General features: G+C 33.9%; 1 protein-coding gene and 1 non-coding gene across 2 annotated transcripts in view; one reads left to right on the plus strand and one right to left on the minus strand.

The window, feature by feature from the left end:
- Positions 1–17903, plus strand: part of LOC145278762 (protein rogdi-like) — an 82407-nt gene that overhangs the window by 17359 nt on the left and 47145 nt on the right. The gene's annotated exons all lie outside the window — the stretch shown is intronic.
- Trnah-aug (transfer RNA histidin (anticodon AUG)) lies at positions 14025–14097 on the minus strand. The gene has a single exon. It is a non-coding gene; the product is annotated as a tRNA-His (tRNA).

Genomic DNA, 17903 nt, shown 5'->3' on the forward strand with positions numbered 1-17903 from the left:
ATGTTAGGCTGTGTATGATGTTAACTTTGGTCAAAATCGTCTGTTCCTTCTTTCATCAGATTATTTTAATTATCAATACTTATTGAAGACATTCCAATACAAAACCTATTGAAGAACCCTGCCAGTTACATAAAGTACCTTTGTGTGAAATTTCGTAAAAATTGACCCAGATGTTTTCAAGTCCATAAGGGATGAACTTCCAGACACACAAAGTTCCTTTTATATTTATATATATATATATATATATATATATATATATAATATATATATATATATATATATATATATATATATAAAATAAAATAAAATAAAAATTACAATTAAATTTACCAAAATGATCCAAGATGGTAAAACAAAAGTATATTATAAATATTAAAGAATTAATATTTATAAAGTAATCTCAACCAGATGTAAAAGCTTGATAAAACCAAGTAGGAGATAGAGCTTATAATAAAAGCAAATAGTTAATAAAACATGTTAAAATACAACTGTTTCTTTTTCAGATTAAATATGTTTTTAACTCTTTTTCAAAGTGTTTTTTAACATGTTTTATTAACTATTTGCTCTTATATATATATATATATATATATATATATATATATATATATATATATATATATATATATAAAACCTTGTTTGTATGTGTGGAACGGTCCCTACTAAATTACAAGAAACCTTCTCAACCACCAATAGCCATGGCTAATGATACATTACCTGAAAGTACTTCGTTCAAACTCCTCAGCTTAATGTTCACAGGGAACATGAGTTTGAACAGATACATCAAGAGCATTGTCAAGGCTGGTGCAGAGAAAGGTGGGCTCTCTCTACCGTGCTAGAAAGTTACTTATGCCTGAAAGTATCCTGTACCTATACAAGGCTACCATTCGCCCATGTATGGAGTATTGTTGTCACATTTGGGCTGGTGCATTTGCTACTAGTTTCTCACTCCTGGACAGGGTTCAAAAGAGAGTCGCCAACCTGATCGGTCCTGAACCGTCATCTAAGTTTCAACCTCTGTCTCATCGACGAAATGTTGCATTCCTCTGCACTACAAGCCCTTGTACTCCCTCGACATAAATACCCCCAACAAACCTGACAAGCAGCAAAGTCCCACCCCTACACAGTTGAGATCCCTAGATGTAAGAAAACCTACTCTAATAGCTTCTTCCCCAGAACTGCTAGACTTTGGAATTCCCTTCTGGGTTCCTGCTTCCCCAACTGTACTGACATGCAGAAGTTTAAGTGTAATGTGAACATCTTGCTGCTCAACTCCCTACATAGTATCCCTGCAAATTATGTTTCTGATAGTAGCCCCCTACATCAAAGGGGCAATGTGCCTTGTTTGGGGTGAAAATGTAATTAAAAAAAAACAAACTATTCTATCAATTGTTTGTCTGCAGACTTAAAAATTGATAGATAGGAGGATTTGAACCTGTGGAACAAATTCAGTTTTGTTTTTAGCCGGTAAAAATAGTTGCTAAGATGTCAAAATTGAAAGATTGGAACTTGGCATGCGTAAGTCAACTAAATGTGTATCTTCTACACATGCGCAAATATACATTTATACGTTTAACTACATTAATTTTTAAAGTTTTCATATGCTTATGGATTTAGCTCAGATGATAACGAATAATGCTGGAGACATGTTTTGGTTTTGATTCTAGCTGATGGCACCCAAGTCATATTTTATTAAAAACAGATAAAATGCACCTAACAATGACGTTTTTTGTTTTTCTATTCCCTTTTGCAAAACTTAATTATGTTCTGCAAAACCAAAAACAAGAACCCACCTTTCCTTCCTTTTTTTCTTTTCTCTTTCTCCCTCCCCCACTTTCCCGACTGGTTTCCTTACTTAAAATGTACCAAACATTAAAGCTCTAACTCTTTTCCCTCTCTCATTGAAAAAAACTTATGCATGTTCTGCAGGGCAGGGGGAACAAAAACAAACAAAATCCGCTACAAAACAACCAAACCAAACACAACGAACTAATGATTGAAGATAAAAAGAGCATGAAGAATAAAAACCTTCTACAAAACAACCAAACCAAACTCTACAAATAAATATTTGAAGATGTAAAGAACTTGAAGCATAAAACTTTTTTTCAAAATAATTCGATTCGGCATTAAATAACCCGAAAAGGGTTGATATGCTGTAAAAAACAAAACAACCAAACCGTTTGAAATTTAGTGCAGATTCCTGAGTTCGACAAGATACACCTAAAAAAGGTCAGAGGTTGCATCCATGGAAAACGTAAAAATTACACTCAAGATGAAAACGGTAGTCGGAAGAATCTAAATAATATGAATGTTGCACTTAAATTGAGACTCAATCAAGATGATAAAAAGCTCGATACACTAGATAGAGCAATTAAAGAAATAGGAAAAGTTGATGATAAAAATAAAATATTCTATTATTGTTTTTTTTTTTTTAAACTTCAGTCGAAGTTTTTAGAAATCAAGGGGCCCCCTGGACCCCTTTCCAGGGCTAACACTTGATCTCTATACGCGATACATAGATATTCAAATATTCTATTAACGTTCTCCTTTACATCTCAAACAGTGAGTTAGTAAAGAAGAGGACAATTTTCCTCACCTCAACTGGCCATTTAAATATGTTACACAGTATAACCCGGATATAAGATACTCTAACCCCAAAACCCTGATATAAGAGAGTGCTAATCTTTTCCAGGGGAGGGGGCCAAATTAGAGCCTTTGTTAATATACAGAGTAATCCCGGATATAAGAGAGTTGTAGGGATCCCACTACAAGAAGCCTCTTATATCTGGATTAAACTGTAGTATATAATTCTTGTGGTCTCTTGGTCTTGCCAGATTTTAGGACAAGAATTCATCTGGTCTGGTGGAGATCCAGCTCCACACTGTCTTAAGGTAACATCACTTGGAGAAGGTGCATCATTCCTCGTAAGAGCCAGTGTAAGTAAGTCATACTGAAGAGATCTTATTTGGGCCACAAATACTTTGTGATTTTGAATATTTAGTCAGAGTTTACTTGCAAGGAAAAGTATCCTCAGGCCAGGTTGTCCTGACAAACCCCTATTCAGAGAGACCTTAGACAAGTTCTCTCCCATAGGCTTTGAAGTTCTCTCCTTTCTCTTATATATATGTGTGTATGTCTATGTGTTTTGTCTAATATATTTTGTTCAAATATCGTTTCTTCTATTGAATCTGAAATTTTGGCTTTCTATCAAATTTCTTCATATTTGACTAAACCTGTAAATCGATAAATTGTTAAATTGAGGGGAAAGAAGAAAATCCATTTTTTTTTTTAACCTCCAATTTTACTCTGATATTTGAAAACGATTTTTTTATCAATTCTCTGAACTAACTGTATCGCTATTTTTTTTTTTATCAGACGTGATTGAGAGAATGAATGTTTTCTTTTGATTTTTTTTTTTTTAGCAGCATGAATGAACAATAATACTTGACCTTTGCTTTTAAACCAAAAATTAATTTCTGTTTATCGATTTGAAGACTTTGGTGTATCAAATTATCACAATAGTAACGGCATATCAGCCATTTTAGTCTATTAATAAAAGATTAAAATGGCTGACTTGTTTTTATCGTAATAAGCAGACATCAATATTATACTTCATTTGTGCTTCTAAATAAAAGTAAAACATTCATTTTTTATGCAGCCCTGTCATATCAAAGAACAAGATTATCAGCTTAGTAAATTAGAAAGTAATTATAGACTTCTGCACCAGGAAGTATCTCATTCCCAACACAATCTTCTACTCGTGTAAGAGCCAAATTCATCCCAAGACGGAATACTGTTGCCACATCCGGAGTTGAGCTTCTAAGAGTATACTTTCCTGCCTCAACAGAGTACAAAACTGTCTTCAAAATTTAGTGGGTGAAGATCTTTTCACCTCCCTGCTTCCGCTTTCTCGCAGAAAATACGCTATGAGTCTGTCTCTATTCTGTCATTACTTCTAAGGAAGGTACTCGACTGAGCTCCAATCTATGGTCCCTGTTTGTAAAACATTTACAACAAATACACGTCTATCCACAACAATCATCAGCAACTTCCCTCACTCTTTCTATGTGTCTAAAACTGGAAAAAATTTCCATGAGCAAAGTTTGTTTCTTAAAACTGTATGTCTGTGAAGCAGTACTGTGGGGCTGCTTCCCGGATTACTATAGCATAATCATTTTCAAATCAAATGTAAATAAGTTCCCGTTGAGCTGTCCTTTTAAATAATCTAGCTACACCTGAGTTGCACTATTACTGATCATGTTATCTCAACCTCTGCCTAACATTTAACCTTTATCCTCAAGTGACCTTCAGGCCTTGATAAGTGGTGAACCTGTCAAGTAAAAAAAAAAAAAAAAATGAAACTTAATGACAAATAATGTTTATTCTTGGATCATAAAAGAAGTGATTATCATGAAAGACCAAGAACTTAATACAATTGTAAATTTTTTACAAGATTAAAGGAGAAGTACTTAGAGGAAATTACAGAATCTTAAAATTGATGGATCAAGTCTTGGAAGTAATTAAAAGAATAATTGAGCTGCTAATAAGTCAGATATGCAAAGATGAAGTGCAGTTTGATTTTATGCCTCGTCAAAATACCAATAGTCCTTGTAAGCATGGTTCGACGTAACCTTACCCCCTTATATCGAAATGGCATTGAAATTGTCACATATTTGACAAACTCGATCATAAAAGAGGTTAGTATAATTATGAATTGTTACAAGGATAAGAGGGAAATACTTGTTAGAGGAAATTACAGAGTTTTAGAATTGATGGACCACGTCGCGAAAATGATGAAGAGAATAATTGAGCAGCACATATGTCAGATATGCAAAGATGAAATGCAATTTGATTTTATGCCTTGTCAAAATACCACTGGTGCTATATTTAGCCTGAGACAGATGCAAGAGAAGTACTTTGGTAAGAAGAAGAACCTGTATTTTGCTTTTGTGGATCCAGAGAAAGATTTCGACAGAGTACCAAGAGATGTTGCCTGGTAGACTTTGCATAAATTAGGGACAGACGAGTGATTTGTGAAGATTTTTCAAGCAATGTACAGATTTTTTTTTCTTTTTTATTATTTCACCTCAAACAAGGCACAGTGTCACTTGGACATAAGGGGTTACTATTTGGGACCAAATCTACAGGGGCATTATGGCAGGGAGTTGAGCAGCAAGATGTCCATTCACACTACACTTGAACTTCTGCATGTCAGTACAGTCAGGGAAGTGGGAAACCGAGAGAGAATTTCAAAGTTGAGCAGTTCGAGTTAATAACCTATTAGAGTAGAAGGCACATCGGCATTTCGGGATTTCTCAAAGTTGTGTTAAAATTAACAGCAAGTTTAGTTGCAGCTTTAATGTTAAAGTAAGAGTACATTAAGGATCTGTACTGAGTTTTTTTTTTGTTTTGTTGTTTTTTTGTTTTTGTTTTGTTTTGTTTTTTTTTTGTTTTGTATCTAAAAAAACATTGCCCGGGGCAGTGGTGGCGAACCTTTTCTACATAGCGGCATACTATTGAATTTATTTAAATTTTTGCGGCACACCTATCATGAAAAAATACTGTGTTCTATTTATAAAGCCCCTTTGCAATAACGATTACTACGATACTATCCCATTGATTATTGTACATGCAATAAGCCTTATCCCCGAGTGGCTTCCGGGCCTTGATAAGTGGTGACTACCATGTAAAAAAAACAAAGAAGATTATATAATGAGAATTGGTGTTTATTTAACTACTGCTGCAATACGTGGGCGAATGTGAGAGAGATATACTCTTTACTCTTTTTCAATAGTTTTAAATCTTTCGGGTTTTTATTTTTAATGTTGTTTAGGTAAGAAAAACCCAGTTCACATATAGGTGTGAAGTTGGGAATTGTAACAAAATTTTGATGGCTTTTTTAATTAGAGTTGAAAATGAGTGGTGTTATTATGATTGCGAAATTAAATGGTTTTCTTATACAAAATGAAATTAAATGGCTTCCAGTTATTATCTCTTTGCGACACACCATTAATAATTCTGCTGCACATTAGTTGGGAACCACTGGCCTAGGGAATTTTGTATGGCTTGTCTGTGAGGGGCTCGCTTGTAAAATACTGGATGGTCTACTTGTGAAATTAAAGAGTGGGAGGAATGTTGTGGACAGTAAAGTTCTGAGTGAATGTTACCAAGACCAAATCAGACGATATAATCCCTGACCTTCTTTAGGTGTACCTTGACAATGGTTCTTATTGGTGAATCGTGAAAATAATTTTTTTTTTTTTCAACAAACCATAGTCATTAGAATTTAAAATATATTTGTGTGGTTTTATCTAAAAACAAAGGTGCTCGTCTGAACGCCAATCTCTGGTCCCCCCTCGCCAATCTTTCACGAAAAACACCCGTCTAGCTGAATCCACTGTGAAAAATTTTCCCCACTCTTTATCTGTGCCTAAATCAAAACGTAGATTCCATGAACAAAGCTTCTTTCTTAGAACTGCACGCCTGTGGAACTCTGTTCCGTTTGCCTGCTTCCCACCTGATTACAACCTGGATGTGTTCAAGTCCAACGTAAACAAATTCCTGATGAACCACCCCCTTAAGTGAACACTTCATTAAATCTCCAAACTAACGTACTGTACTTGCAATAACCCTTATCCCTGAGTGGCTTCCGGGCCTTGATAAATGGTGACCACCGTGTAAAAAAAAAAAAAAAATTAAAATATGAAAATGGAAATGACTCAACGCTCTTTCCGTTTCAGCAACACATCACACATTTTGAATTCTTACGACTATCGTTCTTTTGAAAAAAAAAACAGAAAAGAAAACAATAACTTTATTTTTCATCATTCATTAATAAGAATTGTTATCAAGCTACACTTGAACAAATTTGGGGGTTACTTTGGCTGAAACGTTGGGAGAATAACAACCAAGATGAGAAGAGTGGTTCAAAAATTCAAATGATACAAATGACAATTTGGTGCAAGTCCAGGATTCAACCTAATTAAAAAAATTTAAAAAAAAACTATAAAAGAATCTTGCATGTACGTAGCGACATGGAATGAAAATGGCATATTCTAAAAATCATGTAAAATTAATCAAGTCATTTTTTTAACAAAGAAAATCAAATTTTAATGAATAATCTAGACATGGTGTTTTGATCTGCCATATTTTATAAAGAAAATAATGGTGGAAAGTTCCTCTGCTCAGTTTGTGGTAAAGGGAGTCTAGTGCAATTCAATCTTTTGTGGTATTTGTAAACATTGGTTACACAAGAATTTTTTATATTCAATTTTCACCCCACAGTGCCACTTTAAAGTAGGGGGCTACTATCGGGAACATAAATTGCAGGGGTATTATGAAGGGAGATGAATAGCAAGATGTCTGTTCAGATTACACTTGAACTTCTGCATGTCGGTACAGTTGGAAAAGCAGAATCCTGTCTAGCAGTTCTTATTCATATGTGATATACTGATGCTGGCATTCTGTAGATATTCAGTGTAAATGGAGACGCTCTGACATTATTGTAGCTCTTTTGTTAAAACTGCAAAAGTATTTATTCAAGGTAGCAGGGATGCTCGGCGTAGCCGGGTCGTAAAATATGTTTAAATATGATATTTTAATTCTTGCAGATTTTGTATATATAATTATAGAGTTAATGTTCTATCGATTTTTATATATTATAAAGTTGCGATTTCAAAAATAAAAAAATATATCTACATGACTTGGGCTGATCAGCTTAAATCGAAACCAAAACTTATGAAGAATTCTTGATAAAATTATTTTTAAAAAATAGATTATTGGAGAACCATTAGCTATAATCGAAACCGAAACTAAAACTTATGAGGAATTATTGGTAAAATTATTTATAAAAAAAAAACATATGACCCACTTTAATGAAAATTGTAAGAAGTTAAGATATTCAGTTTATCTTATATAGCATAGGACTAAACCCTCCGCCTGCCAATATGTTTCAGCCTGGCAACACCGGGTATATACAGCTAGTTACTAACTAAAAGAGCGCTACCACTGTCGACCAAGGCAAGAGTCTATCAGACATATGTATGCACTCTGATAATATATGTAAGTGAAACCAATGAGGGTTGAGGACATGTGTTGCATGAAGAGAAATGATAGATGTGTAATGTGAGTTTTAAAAAGAGGCTTCGCTTTTGATGACCTTTGCTGAACTTAAAAAAATCAAGTTTTTTTGTTTTTTGTTTTGCATGGGAATTAATTTGGATTGGCTTGCAGAAAGGATTGTGAATTGTGAATTTCATGGACAACTGCTCGGCATTTTCCGGTCATAAGATACGCTTAAATATATTTTAATTCAGATTATATATTTATTATTATAGAGACAATTCTTATTATTATATTGAACTTATATATATATAACAAATAAATGATAAAAGTCTATATTTCAAATTTCAAGATGTTGACCATCTTACCATTTATTTCCTTAAATAATTGCAATTTCTCCCCCAGTTTTCAGATTTTGTAATGATGCATACATATATAAGGTCCACAGAGTTAAAACACACACACACACACACATATATATAGAGGTAGAGCACTGTCGTAAATAATGTCACCCGCTACTTAATTGGCTGAAAATGCGAAGCTCATTGTTTGTTTGTTTACGAACAGGCGATTTGAGCACTATAAAAGTGGTGGCGGGTGTCTATTTAAATAGACATTCCGACGAGTTATTTACAGGCGTCGATTCCATGGTCGAGTGGGAGAACTGCCGACTGTCAACACGACGGTTCTTGGTTCAATCATTGGCTTGGGAGAGATGCTAATCTAGCGCCATTGATGAGTTGTGATACAACGAAACAGGACTGTATGTCGATGACTACAAATATATATATATATATATTTCACCTGTCATCATTTTTTTAAAAGATGGAATCCCCCCATCATGGATGACCAGATTCAAGCAAGAGTTGTATAATCATATAGATTCTATAGATTTTTTTTTTTTTTTTTTTGAGGTGAGGTGGAGGGGTGTTACCATATTTGAAACACTGGCTAGGTGGGAATGTACCCAGGCCTGAGTGATTAGAACATTTCCATTCTAACCATTTGATCACAACGCAGATGTAAATTTATAAAAGTAAAGAAAACTTGTGAAGATGGGGAGGAGGGGGTGGCAAATTGTTGTTCTTTCATCTTGTGATCATTATGATTAAAACAAAATAAAAAAAACATCTAGTAAAATGAAACCATGGGAATGCAACAAACTATGCATAAAAGGACACGAAATCTTTGATGGAACGAATCACAAAATATATAAAATATTCAGTGAATTTCCAGATGTTGTTGATTGTGATTATTTGTGATTTGCAAACAGATTTAACATTTGTTACCAGTAGGTTAACAAAAATTTCAATGTATGTCATGGAATAACGGGTACATTTAATGGAATAGAAAACCTATGGTGAAAATGTAACCCCTTCCTCTCTCACACACGCACACACTGTAACAGATGTTGAAACTTTGATGAAAAAGTTATTCTGACATGACAATTAATAAAAAAAATCATTCATGGTTACCATAATTTTTTCACAGTATCACTGCTGAGAGCCAAGAATTTTTTCCCTTGGGGGTGGGGTGGGGGGAAATCAACAGAGTCTAGACTATTCTTGTAATGAAGTTTTTCCTTTTCTCTGTTGACTACAATATCATGCTGGTCTTGTGCAGTTCTAGGAGGTTCACATTCCTATGCTTTTCCTTCCTTTTTTGGGAAGGGGTTAGTTTATTGTTAATTGCCTGAGGTGCCTCTACAATAGAATATCGACGGGGCTGCCTAGACATTTTTTGCAGTGTGAGAATGCTTCTCCTCAGGGACATTGACTTTTCAATTCCACTTTCTGACCCCTGTGTCACATTTCTCATGGTGGGAGAGAAATATCATCATTGTTGAAAGACCTCAAAATGACAAACAAGAGTTTAGAACAAAACAATTTTTGTTTCTGAACTTTTTAGATAAGGATTTTGATTGTTCGAACTATTATTCTCACATTTCAGACAATATAACCTCGGACCTTCTTTAGGTGTATCTTGATGTAGCTCTTATTGGTGAATGGTGGAAATGATATTTTTGTTGTTGTTTTTTTTTTTTTTCGGGGTTTTTATTGTTGTACTTTTTTTTTAAATCCCAAACATGGTGTATTACAACTTAGAACATAAGGGGCTACTATTTGGGATCATGTCTAACAGGAGATTGTAGGGAGTTGAGTTGTGAGATATCTGTTTTCTTTACATTGAAATGTCTGCATGTCAATACAATCAGGGAAGCAGGAAACAGGGAGGGAATTCTAAAGTCTGGCAATCTGAGAGAAGAAACTATTAGTAGGTATCCCAAACCAAAATTTTATTTTCATTATATCTAAAAAAAATTAATGTGGTCATATAGAGTTTTGTTTAAACCATAAACAAAAATACTAAATTTATTTTGATAGCTCAATTAGCCATCAAGTTAGGATCGTTCAAAGTTTGTTGGAAAGTTGAAAATTTACTATCATGGTCCAGAAGTCAAATTTCATAGTATATAACTAAAAATGTAAGCTACTAACAAGTGAAAATCCTTATAAATGTAATGTCATCTTGTGGTAAATGAAAATTAATACTAATGAAAGCAATAATTATCAGATGAAACCTACCTAAACACTAGGCAAAATCCCACTACCAACGGGAAAAAGTGCAAATATGACACGCAAATGCAACTTTGACTGTTCATATCAATTTAATTTCAATAGCTAATGTATTGAATCTTCTTAGTATGATTCATAACACATTAGAGATCAAGATAATTTTTTCTTTTGATTATAAATTGATAAAACCACTCAATTGTGGATCATGTAAAAGCAGTCGAACAGACAATTTGGTAAAAAAGGCAAAAAAGGGTAAAAAAGAAAAAATGAGTCAAAAGTATACATTACTGAAATTGCTGTAAAAATGTAACCATTGGAAGTAGAAACTTAAAACTTTGCAACTTTACTCATTTTTGGGTGAGGAATTCAAAAAAATGTTTGCCTTGTTTCTAATAACAAAACTTTTTGCCACAGAAATATTTTTACTTTAGGGAATTTAAACTTGCCAAAAAAGGACTGGCAACAATAAGATTTAGAAATTTGTTATACAAAAAGTCACAACTCATTTTTTTTTTCAAGCATTGAAAAACTTTCAACTTAAAAGACAAGTAAACAAGTAAGATATTTTATAGGCAGAGGTCTTACTACAATTCCTTTCCTTATTTTCTCTCAGAATTCTTCTATGGTAGATATATCAGGATCACTCCAAATCCTACCATCACTTGAAACTGGCATTATCTCAAAACGCCATCTGTAAAACAAATGCTGACTGTACCTGTACAATGTCATCTAACAAAGGCCATAGAAAAAAATCTTTTCTACCTTTGGTTTGCGATAAAAATTTTATTACAGTGCTGGATGCAGATATAACCTCAATGAGTTGACGAATGTAAAAGTTGGTGTCATAGTAGACAGCAACCCATTGTCCTTGATGCTCATAACTAAAGATATCCTGAGATGGTTCTTCATCACAACTGCAGGAGTTATCTGAATGTTCAGCAGATTCACTAAGGGACTTTTTTGTTACTTTGGAGGTGGAAATGAATCAACTGGATTTCTTCAAGTAGACAGAGCAGCTTCCAGTTGAAGTTTATTTCCACTGGTGTTGATTTTGACACCCAACACAACCTTGAGATATTTCAGTTCAAGTTTATCAAAAACACCTGATAGAACATATAGGTCTCGGGGGTACTTCTACAGTTTACCGCCGAAAATAGATACGCCATTTTTTTTTGTGCACCTGTCGTTAAAATCCGGGGGGAGAAATCAGTATTTTAAACTATGACCGAAGCATGAAATAAATAAGAAAAAATTAAACTAGATAATGATTTTTCAGTTTCATTTGAATTAATTTTTTGTTGACCCTTTAAAGTTGCCTTAGTTAAAAAAAATGCTTTATTAAAATTATTTATTTGTTCAGAAAAAAAAAACTATTTTATAAAAATCCAATGTTGCTTTCATTACAAAATTATTTTATTAAAATTATATTTTCTCACGCAAACTTTTCAATAAATGTTTTTACAATTATATTTCGATACATTTTTATACAGTAACTGTTTTGGTTTTCAAGTGGCGCTCGCCCAGTTTAGACAATTATGAATATGTCATTTTCATTTTCTGTTTTTAATAATTTTTCATTCTCTGTTTTTAATAATAAAAATATATATACGTTTCATGAAAAACTTTCCCGTTTTCATGAATTAAATTGAAACATTTTCAATTAAATAATCACGGATATATGTTCTCTTTCACTTTCTTCATTTACTTTTTTTCATAGTTCTTTCCGAAAATAATTAATATGTAGTTTAATTTTTTTGTTATTTATTTCTAACTTCGGTCATAGTTTAAAATACTGATTTCTCAGATTTTAACGACAGGTGCGCAAAAAAAAAAAAAAATGGCATCTCCACTTTCAGCAATAAACTGTAGAAGTACCATCTCGGGAATTATTTAAAAAAAAAAAAATGATTTTTACAGTGAAATTAATTTTTTCATTTAAGTACCATGTGCACATAACTTAATTATATTTTCAGTTCTTAAGTGTAATTAAAAAAAAAATTTAACAAAATCTTCAAATTTATCAAAAACGCTCGATAGAACATAAACCAAAAAATTCACGTGAAATTAATTTTTTTATTTACACATGACTTGTTGCACGTAACTTAAAACTTAGCTAGATTTTTGTTAATATTTGTTTTGTTTTTTAAGTAATTTAACTATACAGTCAAATAAAAAAATAATTTAACAAAATGTTAGATATATCAAACACGCCCGACAGAACATAAGAGAAATAAGTAAACAAAAAAATGAGGCACATTTTTTTAAATGAAAAAAAAAAATTTTCCGTCACAGTCACATGCAACTAAAAATGTTTTTTTGGTTTATAATGTACTCAGTTTAATTTTCAAAAGATAATTTAACAATGCTGAAGTTTATCCAACCGAAAGAAGGTAAAGCAAAGAACATATGAAAGTTTGAAAGAAGATATAGAAAATAAACAACTGACATTTTTTTTAAATTGTAAATTTTCATTTCTTTTATTGACACGCTTGTCGCACTAAAAATATTATTTTAAACAATAACTTTCTATAACTTTTAAATAAACAAAAACAAATCCATAGTGAATGTTTTTGTTGGGTCGTGCTGACAGTTGATGTTCGTGATGATACTTCGTACTTTGGTCACTTGATTTATTAGCCTAGTAATATGATATCAACAGATTATTAAAGAGGAGATATTTCTCTACAAAACGGTGCGATTTTTGGAATTTTTTCAATTGAATTTCTTTCATATTTCTTTCACTGAAGTTTTCAAGTTGGATTTTTTTGTGAAAAATAACTTAAAACCCTTTTTTAAGCTGACCATATTGATAAGTAACCTTTTTTTTCTTCAAAATGGTACAATTTTTTTATACGTAGAGACTCACAATATCACACGCACCAAATTTGAAAAACACCAACATTTTTTTTGTGTAAAAAAATAAGCCGTGTTCACCAAAATTAGTGACATAACTTGAAGTAGCATGAAAAAAAAAAAAATTAAAAACACAAGAAAAAAAATTATATATCTATAAAGCAAAAAAATTAAACTTTATTTAAATCAAAACTTTATCAAAATAACCCAAAAAATAAACGAGATATTGCAAGTTGAAGTTAAGGGAAATTTAACTTTATTTACCAGTTTTCGCATCCTAAACTAGGCTAGTTTGGGATACCTACTATTAGAGTAGAAGACTTTCCAGCATCTAATAACCTTAGCAGTAAAGGGGTGGAATTTTGTTGCATATCAGATTAGTACACTCAACATCGTCTTGCCATCAACACTTACCTTGTGAATGCAGAGTATGGGAAATTCCCATATGCACAAAATAAAATCATTGAAAAAACAAAAATATCTTAACTAATGGTAAGGTTAATCAGTAAACATTGGATAAAATGGTTAAAATTGTTACGAACTTGCCAGGATTTGAACCTGGAATCTTCTGATTCATAGTCAGACACGTTATCCATTGCGCCACAAGTCCTGTTCGTATGTCGAAAAATATTACCTCGACTGTATACAGACAGTACTAAATTCCGTTGACATGGGCAGGTAACTTTTTCGACAATTGCATGAAGCAGCCCAAAAACCCTTATTTCGGACTTTTTGTGTGACTTAGCGTTGTTCGTTATGAACCATATATAGATAAGGACAATCTAGGAACTCACACCTTTCAGGGAAAAAAAAAGAATTTTTCAATTCGGTGCATCCGTTCAAAAGTGTTATTTTTATATATACACACACACATAAATAAATAAATGAACATTTAGAATTAATAGTATAGATGACGCTATAGAACGAACCGGGTTCTAACATGTCAAGCTGAATAATCAGATCGCACGAGTATCCGTCTGTTTCATCAGCAGCAGCAGTCCATTGTATTTTAATGATGACATGGAGTGGAGTATACTTAACACCTGTAATGTAAATATGAGGCAAACCCAATCGCTTTCTTAAAAGTCTAACTACAACTGACACATAAGCCACCTCAGCAAATAGAGATACAGGTTTCAGCTTGCGTAATCTCTTGTCTGTCCACAACTGTGCATGTCTTTTTCTTGATGGCATCTCCTGTGCCAGCCACCACCAAGAGACATGAGCTTCGGCCTTTCTTCTCCAATTATCGTACTCATTGATGGTCTATAGATGTCTCTTGAATATGTCTTTGTTGCATAGTCATTGTGTTCCAGCTTTCCTTAATATTTCTTTTAGCTCTCCATAGAGAATAGATTTTGGTAGTCTGCTGCTCTCCCGTCCCGGCCACCTTCGCTGACATATGGTGATCATTTCTCCAACACTGGACACTTTTGCCCTTTCCAGGACTTGGTCTTTCCACAAGATGTTCATTAGTTGGCGAAGGTGTATCTATTGTACCTTTTCAAGTTTCCTTATGTGCTGTCTGTAGAGGGTCCATGTTTCCAAGCTGTACAGAAGTGTTGGAATTACAATCGCTCTGTAACCTTTTTATGGATTCCTCTCTCATTCCACAGACGGCTTCTCACTTTCCCAAAAGCTTAAGCTGAAGATTGAATTCTTTTCTGTGTCTACTGTTCCATTGTTGAAACTGCCTAAGTAGGTGAACTTGTCTATTGCGATCAGTTGGATGTCATTTAGGACAACTTCTTGAGGATTCGACTTTATGTTATAGTTTTCTTGGATTAGAACTTCTGCTTTCTTGATGTTGATCGTTAGTCCAAATCGTTTTGATGCTCCAGCAAAGGTTGTCAGTAGATTTTGCATTGCCTTAACATTGTGAGTCACAAGTGCAGAATCCTCCGCAAAAAGAAGTTCTTGTATCAGCATTTTATTCTTTGCTGTCAGTTACCTGAGGTTGGAAAGGTCTCCATCACTTCTGGCTTGAACATGAAGAACTGCAGCAAGGAAAATAAAGTTGGTGCAAAGACTTGCTTTTGTGAAAGTTGCGTAGCACTCTGATGAAGATTGGTGGAAAACCTTAGTGTCTCAATATTTTCTTTGTGAATCGTGTGAAAAGCCTTGCTGAAGTTTACAAAGATGACTAAGAGGTTGACGTTGTTCAGCAAATTTTTCTTGTAGTTGCCGCAGTGTGAATATCATGTCTTGAATTGATTTCTTTCCTCTGGATCCACACTCGCTCTCAGGAAGAATGTCTTCAGTCAAGAATTGAAATTATAGAATGTTTACTAATATCTTTTCTGCTACTAAAAGAAGTGAAAATCCTCTATGATTTCCACATTTTGCACAGTCTCCTTTTTTTTGTATATTGTCAAAATGGTAGCAGCCTTAAAATCCTGGGAGACTTCTGCTGTCATTGACCATATGTTGCAGAATAATTGCAAAAATTTATTTTGTTATGTTGATTCACCATGTTAATATATTTCCGGTGCTATACCATCTGGTCCCATGGATTTTCCACACTTCATTGTTTTAATAGCAATGTTCAATTCTTCTGCGGTTGGCGGCTTGTACATGTGATACCTGATAGGTAGTTGTGGGATGCTGCCAGCACCATCTTCAATGCTGATTGGTCACTATGATAACCATATACTTCCTTAAAAAATGTGAAGAATGCTTTGGAGTCATTTTGGTCATCTTCTTTGTCCACCAGTTTTTTTTCATACATTGTAGTTTCTTTTGCAGATTTTAGGCTTGTATTTGTTTTTTGTTGCTCTAGTACGTCTACTAGTTAGTGCCTTGTGAAACAGCAAATTCTTTAAGCTGATAAATTCCATAATTTCTTCACTGGATTCATCAAGCCAAATTGGCGTGCTTCGTGGTAGGTTTCCTGAGGACATCTGATGCAGCACTATAGACTATCTTTCAGGGTTTCCTACCGTTCTTCATCAGTACAAGTTGATACCATTAGATTTTCGTTGATCATGGTCATAAGCCTGCCCTTCTCACTTTGGCTCGTCAACTTCTCAACGTTCAATTTCTTGGGAGGTTGTGACCCTTTTTTCGTCATAGGAGGAGGTTTTTATGTTATGTTTTGGCACAGATCATAAAATAACTTTGGTGCTGCGAGAGTTCTACAGATCAGACCTCCTAGAAATGATAGCATCCAAAAGAGTATGCTGCTTAGATCTTGGATGCTTCTGGAATTGTACCATTTATCTGGGAAGTTGAAGAATGTGTTTGGGATTGCCAATGGCGTTCAGAGCACTTCGTTAGGAGTATTTCACCATTTGAGTTCATTTTTCTTCTTCCAAACTTCTTTGAGGCCACGCTTTGTGCTCTTTTTTCATTCTTATATTGAAGTTGGGATAAGTTTGTCAGCAGCAGACGTCTTGGAGAGAAACCATATGGAATTACCGAAATTGCGATTGAAAATGATTCTATAGAACTAACTGGATTCTAACATTTCAAGCTGAGTAATCAGACCACGCGAGTATTGACCTCTGTTTAATCTTTAAATGCACAGGAACAGGTTGATATGCCATTAAAAAAACATGAAGCAGAACCTTGTAATGGTTATCAGTTGAGGTAACAGGTTTTAGCCGTGACAGTTATGGGAGAGTGGTTGTGTTGAGTATCCACTTGCTTATTGTCTTCTGTAAATAATTATATTGATTTGAACCGATATTTCCAACATTGATTTTGTTGACTTAATATGTGCACAATTTTCTTTCTCTCGTCTTCATGGCTGATCACAGATGAAAGCTGTTGCAATATTTTGTATATATAATGGAGGTATGACCTCTGAAAGTTGGGAGATTTTATTTATAAATGCTGCTAATAGGAACTGATGACTCAAATTAATTCAAGTATATCCAGGACTTGTATAGAATAGCTACCCATTGCAAACTCATCTGAAATTAAACATGGCTTCCAATTCAAGATGTACTTTTAATAAAGATTAACTTTTATGCTTTAGTTGAAAACTAGCTGTACATACCCGGTGTTACATGCAAAAGGGCTGTCCCCTTTCCATGTAAATAAGATGACCTCCAATCTATAGTGGAATGGGGACAAAACTGGATGGTCACATTCAATGCTGCCAAGACTAAACTTGTTTCCTTCAATAACAAGAAACCTTCTTTACCACCAATAGTAATGGCCAAAGACTCTTTATCTGAAAGCACGTCTTTTAAACTCCTCGGCCTAACGTTCACAGAAAACATGAGTTGGAACAATTACATTGAGAGCATTACCAGGACCGCTGCGAAAAAGGTAGGTTCTCTCTACCGTGCTAGAAAGCTACTGACCCCTGAAAGTATCCTGTACCTCTATAAGGCCACCATTTGCCCATGTATGGAGTATTGTTGTTATATTTGGGCCGGTGCATCTGCTACTAGTCTCTCGCTCCTAGAC

The sequence above is a fragment of the Euprymna scolopes genome, chromosome 1 (genome assembly GCF_053919585.1).
Source record: "Euprymna scolopes isolate OS-2025 chromosome 1, ASM5391958v1, whole genome shotgun sequence".
In the NCBI taxonomy this organism is placed as follows: Eukaryota; Metazoa; Mollusca; class Cephalopoda; order Sepiida; family Sepiolidae; genus Euprymna; species Euprymna scolopes.